We start from the raw sequence: 11,890 nt of genomic DNA, 5'->3' as shown, positions 1-11,890 counted from the left end.
TTCATAATGATTAAGTCACATCAATACAATGGATCATATCAGGTTTGGTCCAAACACATCAAGACAGAACCAAGGCATAGCGGATCACATCAGGTTAGGTCCAAACACATTAGGACAAAACCAATAACAAAGGGTCACATCAGGTTAGGTCCAAACACATCAAGACAAAATCAAGGCAAAGTGGGTCACATCAAGTCAGGTCCAAACACATCAAGACAAAATCAAGGCAAAGTGGGTCACATCAAGTCAGGTCCAAACACATCATGACAGAACCATTGGCACAACATGTCATATCATTCCCCTTAATCTTCTCTTTATTTTTTTTTCCATCTCTTTTTTTTCTTTTTCTTTTTAATCTCTTCTTTTTTCTCATCTCTTCTCTCTCTCTCTCTCTCTCTTCTCATTTTTAATCTCTCATTCTCATATTCTCATCATTTCTTTTTCTCATCTCGTCTTTTTCTTTCTTTCTCATTCTCACCTACCTCCAAATCACAAATGGTCCCCTTCTTTATATTTCTTTTGTAGAGGGCCTATTTTATTTATAATTAGCCATCTAATAAACCATTGCTTACAAATGACATCATGAGACCATACAAGCTGGAATTAATCTAGGCCATAAATTTAGTCACAATTATCATATGTGGTTGATTGTAAGTGAAAGTGACAAGCAGATTATCACAATATATCACATATAATAACTACGGCAAAGTTTGTGATCTTAGAAAGTTAGTAGTTTGAACTACTCAACATGCTGCCACCATTGAACTTCCCCTTTTTTTAGTCCAAAAATATGGTCCCAATCTAATCTAATCTCATCAACCAACCCAACCCATTTCTACTTTAGCACTAGACCTAGCCTAAAAGGCCTATATCCATTTAGACTTTCAACCTATCTCACACATAACAAACCCACACTTAAATGAATAAGTCCAATGTTCTTACACAGAAGGTCCAAACACAATCCTGAATCCATGTAGCAAGCCCATATTTTTCAAAACACAAAACTGATTAAACCCAACCCAAGACATTCACTCAAACAAAACCAAGCCCAAGTATGAACTAAATTAGAAAGCCCTCCATTGCATTAAAGCCCAGTCTGAATTTCCACTCAAATGAAAGAGACACCAAAGGCCCAACTCTTCCATATAGCCCAATTTTAGATGAAAGACTGTAGGGTTGGTCATGGGTAGGGTATGGATCGGGTATACCCATATCCTACCTGAAATGTTTACCCATGGATACCCAGATATCAATACCCATTAGTATTCATACCCGAATTTATTATCTATGGATATCCATACCTTACCCGAAACCCTTCTAATTTTTTTTTTTTTTTAAATCCAAAACATTTTAATTTAAAAAAACTAACCAATAACTTCATCTTAAAAAAAGAAAAACTAATCAATAACTTTGAAATAAGATGTATCTGCTTCTTCTTCTTTTTCGAGATAGAGATAGAAATTTTATTAGATAAAAAATTTAATTTTTTTTAAAAAATAAAGCAATACATAACAACCCAAAAAAAAAATGCAGGGGAATAAGTACCTGTTTTGCAGAAAACAACTATGCAAAAAAAAAATAATAAATAAACCAAAACAAAAAAACAAAAACAAAAACCAAACCAAACTGTGGGCATACCAAACAGCAATAGAAATTACACAATCAAGTCACTGAGCAAAATTTGCCTTTGCCTCTTCAGTTGTTTGTTAAGCAAATGCCAACTCCTATAAATTTTACAAAATCCCTTAACATGAAGGTCCATGGATTGGTAATAAAAGTCTTCTAAAGTCCATATGACACATTATCATCACAGAATACTACTATTTCCATGGTAGTGAAGATCAGCATATAACATTGCATCGAAACTTAGATTCTCAATCTCTCCACTGATGGCCACAGTTTGGATTACAGTAGACAAAAAAGAGCATCATGCCCTCCTCCCCTCTAGCAGTTTCTTGCATAAATAGAACAGGTAAAAAATCACTCATCATGAACTCTATAAACAAAGTGGGTTAAAGAAGATCAAGATGACAGACTTTTCACTCAGATCCCAAAGCTAGCAATTGGTGAATGTTATTGAATTTTTTAAGTAGGATAATGCATTGAATATGATATAATTAAATTTGGTTCAAAGTATCAATTTGTGGACATGTAAATTTCCTTGTCTAGTTTTCATAAAATACATTTTTTGGACACTTCAGAACAAGTACTCCAATTCCCTCCTAAGTCAGATATTCAGCTTCAGGACTAATTTGATCTTAGATATTGCACCAGTGGTGTGCTGTCGCAAGCAACCAAAAATAAAACCTATAGTCCTAAAAATATATGTAGCGGTGTGAGTAAGGATTGTTCCCACAGAGAGTATCTAGCCTAGTTTTATGCTACGTGAACAGGGGGGGTTGAGTATAATGAAAATAATTTTAAGAAAAACAACTAAGGAATAGTTCAAATTAAAGTACCGAATTCAATCAAAAGCACAAACCTTGGTCTAAGTCAACATCCACCATCAGAATATTATAACTAATAATCGATGCAAGCATATATCAATTCACACTTTGAATATTCACCATTGGAACTATTTTCCTATTTCTTCTTAGTTGCAATTAATTAGAAAACAAGCGATCTAATTAACCCTAACTACTAAACAACCTAAGACAAGCACTAAAGGTTTAATTTAGTAGCAGCCTTAAGAACTAGAGAGATTGATGAAGCTAAACAACACAAACACAAGCGGTTGCATTTAATTTAGTCGAGCGGGCTTCCTAAGATCTAATAATTTCTAACACAACAAATCATTAAATCTTGGTTGCTTTACAAATTAGAGAGATCAAACAATTACGGATTTGATATCTAACATAGCAGTAGATTGCAACGAATAATAAACTAGTAGGCCTCCTAGTAATTAAATGAGACAATCATGAAAATAGGCACAGAAGAACATCCGATATTCAAAGCATAATTTGAACAATAAAAACAAATTAGATCTCATAGTTTTATTGATTCCAAGGCTTCAGTTTCCTTCGACCAAGTATAAAACTTTAGCCAAGCCGGGCCATGATAAAAACTCAAAGGAGAAGTTAAAGCAGAGGGGAGAGAGAGGCGTGTGTGTCCAATCTAATTTCTCCTCCCCTCTTTTACATGTTAATTCCCCATTTCCCAAGCCTACAAAATCTCCTAAAAATATTCTAAATAATAATATCCAAATCTAACTAATTAAGGAAAAATATTAAAAATAAAACAAAGTCCTAATATAACTAGGAAAGTGGGGTTTTTCAGCTGGAATTTTCATGCACCAGATTTGGAATCTTCTGAAAATAAACTGCATCTGGTATTAGAATTTCAGGCAATGGAACAGTCCAGAACGTTAGCAGTGCAAGTGTAGCAACTTCAAGCCCGATTTCAACCTTGATGCAGCCAGTATCTCTCAAAACATGAAAGTTAGAGCTTTTTCTTGGCATTCCATAGCATCTTGAATCATCTCAATCAGAGCTCTAATGAGAGAGTTATGCCCAAATTACGAAGCAATGTCGAAACTGTCCAAAATCGCCCAATTAGCTACGTTTTGCACTTAATGCCTTCATTTTCTCCCCAAATCAAAATATAAGAATAATGAGTACATTTGGGCACCAAATAAGTACAAAAGACTAAACATTAAGGGAGAAAAATATTACAATTTGCATTCTCATCAAATTCCCCCACACTTAACTTTTGCTTGTCCTCGGGCAAAACTCAAATTCACTTTCCCAAAAACACCAAGGTTGCAACGCCATCGGCAAAGAACAACCAAGTTCTTCAAACATTCTTAAACAACTTACAATTACTTAGTAAGCATTTTTACTTAAAGATGTAGTAAACTAAATATGTAGACCCTCATGGAAATAAACATTCGACTCTCATGTGTTTGAAGGGTAAGTATTTTGCTCAAATTCATTCCAATGGAAATGATCTACCACAGGCTTGCATATCTTCTCATTCTCCACCACGTAGCACAAAAGCCATCGAAACTAGTGGAGCAAAAATGAATCAACTCAAGCTCGAATATATAAGACATGTAAAACCAATCCCTCCATTCAGCAGCTTCCACCTTTGTATATATCATGTATAAACAAACCCCTTTCTTGGAATTTTAAGAGGAATTCTGAACATGGACAGTTTGTAATATTAAAAGTAATTTCCTCTGTCACTTTCTTTTTTTTTTTCTTTTTTTTTAAACAAATTTTTTTTTTCACCAAAATTACATTAACAATGGAACTCACAAATTGAGAATGAAGACAAGTTCCATTTCACCAGTCATAGCCATACCACAAATCCAGACACCCCCACACTTATTTCTTATACATCCATACTTATCATAATGATGAGCAATGCTCCACTAGCTCTATGGCTTGGGTAAAGGCATTGTTTTACGAGTTTAAAGCTTGTAGCATGGGTTCACAATGAACGAAAAGAAAAAACCAATAAAGCCCGAAGGGGTTTAGCAAAGGGAAAAATTAATTACAAGGTAGGCTATTTGGCTTATGTAGCTTATAACAAAGAGGGCCTTAATCATGTTTGTTAGGACATAAGTGATTCAATGTTAGGAACATATGTCACTATTTTATGTAATTGGCTAATCCTTTGACAAAACGCACTTTACTTGTAATTGGGTAGATCTAGGATGTGTTTAATACTTCAAGAAACAAGATTTCAAGTTCAAGTGTTAAAGCCATGCAAATTTGTCCAAGAATCAAGTGAGAAAGTGTTGTTCATTAAATCTCAATAGCTTGCTTGATAGCTAGTATCTATCGAGATTTAAGAGAGCTGTTTCAGCTTGTGGCTCGACAGCTGCTCGATAGATAAGGTATCTATCGAGATTTATGAAGTTCAATTTTTCAAGGCTGATTTTCATCCAATCCGTGAATGTATGTTTAGGCTTTCATTTCTCACAACCCTAAAAATATATAAGTATTATTTTAAGGGCCCTCTAGGGTTACACAAGTTACGCAAGTGTGAAGCAAAGTTTTGTTCAAGAAAATTGTGACCTAAGACAGAATTTGCCCTAGTTCATTTATCTCTTGAAAAAGCTGCTGTGTTTGTGCACAATAGAGTTTTGTGACCAAGGAGCTTCTTGATCTTCATCGTGTGATGAATTGAAGAACTTTACGGCCAACATCTTTCTCAAGTTGGTGATTAAGCCGCATGCTGGGATCCGCGCATTTGGTTTGTCATGTACTGGGAGTCGTGCATTGAAAATGAGAGATTGTCACTACAAAACAAGTCCAATTGGGTATTGGGATAAGGGTTCAACTATAGGTTGGTATAAGGTACTGGGATCCCTTTACTTGTAACCACTTGTTTTAATAATAGTGGATTCTCAGGAGTGGTGACCTTGATATCACCCGGTGGGGTTTTTGCCGTGTTGGTTTTTCCTATTTGAAAACAAATCACCCGTGTTAAATTTAATTTCCACTGCATTTAGTTTAATTGGTGATTTGTTTGTGCTGCCACGCATATTACATGTTAAATTGACTTAATTAATTCACTCGGCTAATTAATTGGTTAATTTATCATAAGGGGTCAATATATTCTTGGCCTATCAAGTAGTATCAGAGCAGACACATTCTGATTAGAGTTAATTTTTGCTGTGTGATCCATTGACCCCTGTTTGTCATGGATAGAGGACAATCTCTTATTATACCTCCTTTATTTGATGGCACTAACTATGCATACTGGAAAGTACGCATAAGAGCTTTCTTGTAGTCTTTAGATGAGAAAGTATGGCAAGCTATGGAGATAGGTTGGACTAAGCCAAAAGAAGCGCCGACCTATTGGGATGATGCTAAGATTAAGGCGGAAAACTTCAACAGCAGGACATTGAATGCCTTATTCAGTCTAGTCACAAATGAGGAGTTCAAGAAAATATCCTCCATTGAAACTGCGAAGGAAGCATTAACCATTCTCTAGATAACCTATGAGGGAACAAAGGCTGTTAAGGACTCAAATCTTCAAAGGCTCACTACCAGCTTCGAAGAGATTAAGATGGAGGAGGATAATTCATTTGATGAGTTCTATGCCAAGCTCAAGGACATAGTGAACTCATATTTTAATCTTAGGGAAACCATTCTCAAACCCAAGATTATGAGAAAGGTGCTCAAATCTCTACCCGAGAGATTCCATGCCAAGATCATCGTGATCGAGGAATCAAAGGACATTGGCAAGATTCCTTTGACAGAGATGGTTTGTAATCTGCAGACCTATGAGTTAGGTTTAACAAGGATTGGTAAGTCGGGTAAGGGCAAGAGCATGGCATTGAAGACCAAGAGCAGTGATACTGATGAATCTTCAGACGATGAAGATTCTAAGATGAAGTCCTACATTACAAGGAAATTCAAGAAGTTCATGAGGAATACCAATGGGAAAGGCTTCGACAAGGACCGTAGGTAATCTAGCCCCTTACAGTTCAAGAGCCAAGACAAAGGGAAGAAGGATGTTAGGGATGGCAGTCAGTACACTGTTCCCTCAGGACCAAAGCGCTTTGGGTGTCAAGGCTTTGGACATATGAAACAAGAGTGCCCTACATATCTCAAGAGCATTGGAAAGAGCAAGGCACTTACTGCTACATTGAGTGACACTGAACTTGAGGATGATTCAGAAAATAAGGATGAAGGAATCTTGAATGCCTTCACTACCACTGTCAATCCTACTGAGGGGATTGTTGAAGATGTGGATGAAGAAGAGAATTTGGTGGATTCTAAGTTCAAGAAAATGGATGATCAAGATGACATCCATACAGCCTATGAGAAATTGTACAAGGTTTCTGAGAAGCATGAGAAACTTTACAAGCTAGCCACCAAGAAGCTCAGTGATGTGGAGCTTGATCATGAAGAGCTTTCCACAAAGTTTGATGAAGCCAATCAAACTATTGGAGCATTGAGGTTAGAATAATTTCTTGGTTGAGAAGACCAAGAAACTTGAAGCGGAGTTGTTTCAAGTAAGAGCTCAATTGGAGAGGACTTCAAGTGCAAAGCTTGACGAGATGCTTAGTATTCAAAAATCTACTTCTGATCGAACCGGTTTAGGGCATGATTTCTCTTCTTCTGGTATTGCTTTGGCTAGTACTACTATTTTTGCTCCTCCTAGTGATAATGTTGAAATTGAGAACACTAATGTCAAAACTGCTTTAGCTAGTGAGAACTTAGACAAGAGTAAATCTATCTTAGGAGCACCCCTTAAGCAGGACAAGAAAGAAGTTAAAAACCCTAGGGTTAAGAAGGGTAACTCTCAAAAGCCTAAACAGAAGAAGCAACATCTCTGTCATCACTGTGGAGCAGCCGATCATACTCTACCTAATTACTATAAGTGGTTAGCCACTCAACAGAGCAACGGCATATTGCATCAAGAAACCGGAATTAGTTTCCATCCTCTTTTGCTCCCCTTGGAGATCTTCCCAAAGCCCTTATGTTCCTTTCGAACTTGAACGGTTTCAATTCTTCCCCCTCACCACTAGTCCAAGGGTTTTCTCAAAGGAAAGGTTCCTCCAAAGTGTGGAAGGAAAAGGGCTCCAAGTGATTTTATCACTATTTCTCTCTTTCTTCTTGCTTTTATGTTTGCATTACTTATGTGTTTTGCTTTCGTATTTTGAGTCAGTCTAGTTTTATGCTTTGCTCTATTTAACATGTTTTTGTTTGTTTGTTTTCAGTTTTGTTTATTTTGCTTTCATATAAAAATAAAAATAAAAAAATTGAAAAATTAGAAAAATACAAAAGCAGTGTGTGTTTTGTGTACATTGGTACTTGTGTACCTTGGATGGCCGTTGAAACAAAATTTTCTAAATTTTGTATCTTTTGTAGCTTAGATGAGCATCTCTATGCACAACTAAGCAAGTGAGCTTTGCGGCTCATGTTTGTGATGAGTAAGATTAAGTTATCTTTTGTACTTAACACCCATATCACTCTTTTTGACGGGAAGGACTAGAAAATCCTAAAAGAAAGACATAAATAACCATCTCACCACTGTTGCCCGCCAATCATGAAATGACATTTGTATGTTTCGGCATAGCAAAAGTGGAATGTCAAATGCTTAACATAATTGGGTATTTATTTTCTATCTCTTATATGCCCAAGCATGGTTTGCTTAAAAGAATAATATGAAAAGAAAAATAAAAAGCAAAAAGAATCAAAATGATTTATATATGATTGCAAGCGTGTTTTCTAGGAGATGTGGGAGTTATAGAATGTACCTCGAAGGTGATAGTCCCTATCAAACAGTTATGATTGTGTGTGAGTTAAAGTGATTTTCTCATATCTCAAATCGTCATAACATGTAGACACTTATGCAATCTTGCGATGTTTTTCACACACAACACGCAATATTCTTTTCTACTTTTGATACATGTGCAGGTACAATGTGATTTGGCCATCACAAGGAATACATGTGTTAATGTATGCTCACTAAACTGTCTTAGCTTGTTTTTGAAATATAAAATTTGTTAGACCTTTTTAGTGTGCGTGTGTGTGTGTGTGTGTTTTGATATATGTGCTTAACATTTTTCATGTTGAGAGATGATTTTGAGAGCTTAAAATGCTTTTTGGATCCTTGGTTAAGTAGCATGCTTGATTGCATTCATATCTGTGTTTTTCTCCTCTTGAAAAACTGTTTTTAAGCAATCTCAATAGCTGCTTGACACCTCCTGACAGCTCGACCATCTATCGAGCTCTTCAGCTTCTTTTTATCGTAATTTTGATACGAGAAAGTTTTTAACCTCTCGATAGCTCCTTGATCCATCGAGCCTGTTTCTGCTATGGGCACCTTTGGACAACTGCTCGATAGCTGTATCTATTGAACCTTTAAACCTTGACACCTCTTGATCTATCGAGAATTATGAGCTTCTATATATAGGATCCTTGTGATACCAAGTTCACTTCTCTCGATCTCTTTCGACTCCTGTTGACTCTTCACCTCCCAAAACCTCTCTCTCTCACTCTGAGCTTCATCCTCAAAGGTTTTTCGGCCTAGATCAAGTATTTCTTCACTGGTAAGGGTCCTAAATCCTTCATTCTTCATGCATTTGACCTAATTTTTTTGGATTTTTTTTTTTTTGGGATTTTTTGAAAATTTTGGGGTTTTTCAAAATTGATGGAGTTTTTGTGAAATTTTTGGGATGGGCTTTGTGAAAATGGCTTTAAATCATCATGCATTGCATCACATTTGCATTATAACACTGTTTCATGCATTTTAGATGTGTGTTTACTTTGTTGAAATGATTTTGTGCTAGTAGGATTGGGTTGGGCTAAGCCCATGATATTTTTACTATTGCATATCACATGCTCATGCATTTTCATGCATAAATACCTTACATTCTCTATATTCTTATATATTGATTGTGATTAGTGCTTTTCTGCGTGTCTTTCTCACTCTCTTCTTCTTTCAGTTAGTTGCTCTATGGCACCTAAACGAAAATCTACTCTGTCTTGGAACCCTCTTCGTTCCGAGGCATCTTCTTCTTCTGATACTACTCCCTCTTATGTTCGGTTTCGTGATGACAAAGCCCGACAGGAATTTTCGGAGAACTTTTCTAGACGAGGCATTCATTCGGAACGCCAAGTCATTTTTTCAAACTTCTTCGACACTGACCTACCTACTGTTATCTTCAGTAGGAGTTGGGGGTCACTGTGTGATGTCACGGTCACTTGTCCATCCGTGCTTATTCAGGAGTTCTACTCCAAAATGCATGGATTTGATTATTTAGTACCTCTATTTGTCACTCGCATTCGAGGTACGCGCATCGTTGTCACTTCGGATACTGTATCCTGACTACCCTGGTTGTGATCATCTTAAGACGGTGTCTAAAGATGAGTTTATATCCTCCTTTTGTGAGTGTCCTTCTGATTGGGGTGAGTATCAGTTCACTTCTTGTTCACCCTTTGCTAAGGGTCCTAGGTTTATTAACATGGTTATGACTTTTGTTTTACATCCTTTATCTCATTATAACTCTATTACAAAGCCTTGTGCTCGATTTTTACTTTCCCTTTTAGAGCATCTTATTATAGATTTTCCCTCTCATTTTATTATTTCCATCATAGATGTATATAAGGATTCGACAACCTATGATAAGCTCATCTTCCCTTTGGCTATCACGAGGATTCTACGCCATTTTTTTGTTCCCTTCCCCATTTTTGACCACTTCCATGCCATGGGTGCCATAGATGCCACTACCATTAAACGGAGTGAGGCACAGCTACGTTCGAGGTGGTCCGAGATGGTGATTCCTCCAGCTACTTTAGCTTTATCCACCTCCGCTCCCTCTTCCTCAGTGGGTGGTGTGACACTCGATGTGATCATGGCGCAGCTTCAGTGCATGGATGCTCGCCTTGACACTCTCAATGATGAGTTATGTCAGGTGAACACCTGTGTCAGTCGTATTGCCAGATGGCAGGCTCGCCTTGGTGGCTTCATGGCGTCTCCCTCTCCTTCTCCCAAGGCATCCGAGGATGATGGCAATGCCTCCTCCGACGATGATGATGATGAGGATAATGATGCTAGCTCTTCTAGTGCTGATGAGATGTCTGTTTGATATACTTACCCTTTATCACTTGTGACAAAAAGGGAGAGTAGTTTTGGATATGAGAGTAGTCATACTCAAAAGGGGAGGGTTAGTATAGGAGATTTTTGTTAGAGGGAGTGTTCATATTTTTCAGGGATGTAGTGAGGACTTTATGTATCTTTTTCTTTTCTCTCTATTTTAGATACATTGTTCATGTACATTGGTCTTGTGACTGTTTTGACATACACTGTACTTATATTTGATTTTTAGATATATTGATGTATGTTATTCACCTATCTCTCCATGTGTTGGTTCTTTTCTCTCTTTATACACATGTTTCTTATTATTGTATGCAATCTATTATTTCTGTTTCACACTAAGATGTCGTGATGAGTTTTGTTTAAAGTGTTTCAGAAATACAGGTTGTCAAAGTCTTCTTGCCATAAACTCTCTTCTTGCAAAGTTTTTCAAAAGTTTGTGTTAGGATAGATTTTACTATATTCAACAAGTGAGTATGAGTTGAGTGATTTATGACTTCTCTCATATGTTCATTTGTTTGTTGTGGTTTTGTCACGGATAGCCAAAGGGGGAGATTGTTAGGACATATGTGATTCAATGTTGGGAACATATGTCACTATTTTATGTAATTGGCTAATCCTCTGACAAAACGCACTTTACATGTAATTGGGTATATCTAAGATGTGTTTAATGCTTCAAGAAAGAAAGTTTCATGTTCAAGTGTTAAAGTCATGCAAGTCTATCCAAGAGTCAAGTGAGAAAGTGATGTTCATGAAATCTCGACAGCTAGTATCTATCGAGGTTTAAGAGAGCTGTTTCAGTCCATGGCTCGACAGCTACTCGACAGATAAGGTATCTGTCGAGATTTATGAAGTTTAGTTTTTCAAGGCTGATTTTCATCCAATCTGTGAATGTATGTTTAGGCTTTCTTTTCTCATAACCCTAAACATATATAAGGATTATTTTAAGGGCCGTCTAGGGTTACATAAGTTGCGCAAGTGTGAAGCAAAGTTTTGTTCATGCATATTGTGACCGGAGATAAAATTTGCCCTAGTTCATCTATCCCTTGAAGAAGCTGTTGTGTTTGTTCATCGTAGGGTTTTGTGACCAAGGAGCTTCTTGATCTTCATCGTGTGATGAATTGAAGAAATTTTTAGCTAACAACTTTCTCAAGTTGGTGATTAAGTCGCGTACTGCGATCTGCACATTTGGTTAGTCACGTATTGGGAGCCATGGATTGAAAATGAGAGATTGCCACTACAGAACAAGTTCAATTGGGTATTGGGGTAAGGGTTCAACTATAGGTTGGTATAAGGTACTGGGATTCCTTTACTTGTAACCGCTTGTTTT

The sequence above is a fragment of the Quercus lobata genome, chromosome 10 (genome assembly GCF_001633185.2).
Source record: "Quercus lobata isolate SW786 chromosome 10, ValleyOak3.0 Primary Assembly, whole genome shotgun sequence".
Classification (NCBI taxonomy): Eukaryota; Viridiplantae; Streptophyta; class Magnoliopsida; order Fagales; family Fagaceae; genus Quercus; species Quercus lobata.
This window is presented reverse-complemented; position numbering follows the sequence as displayed.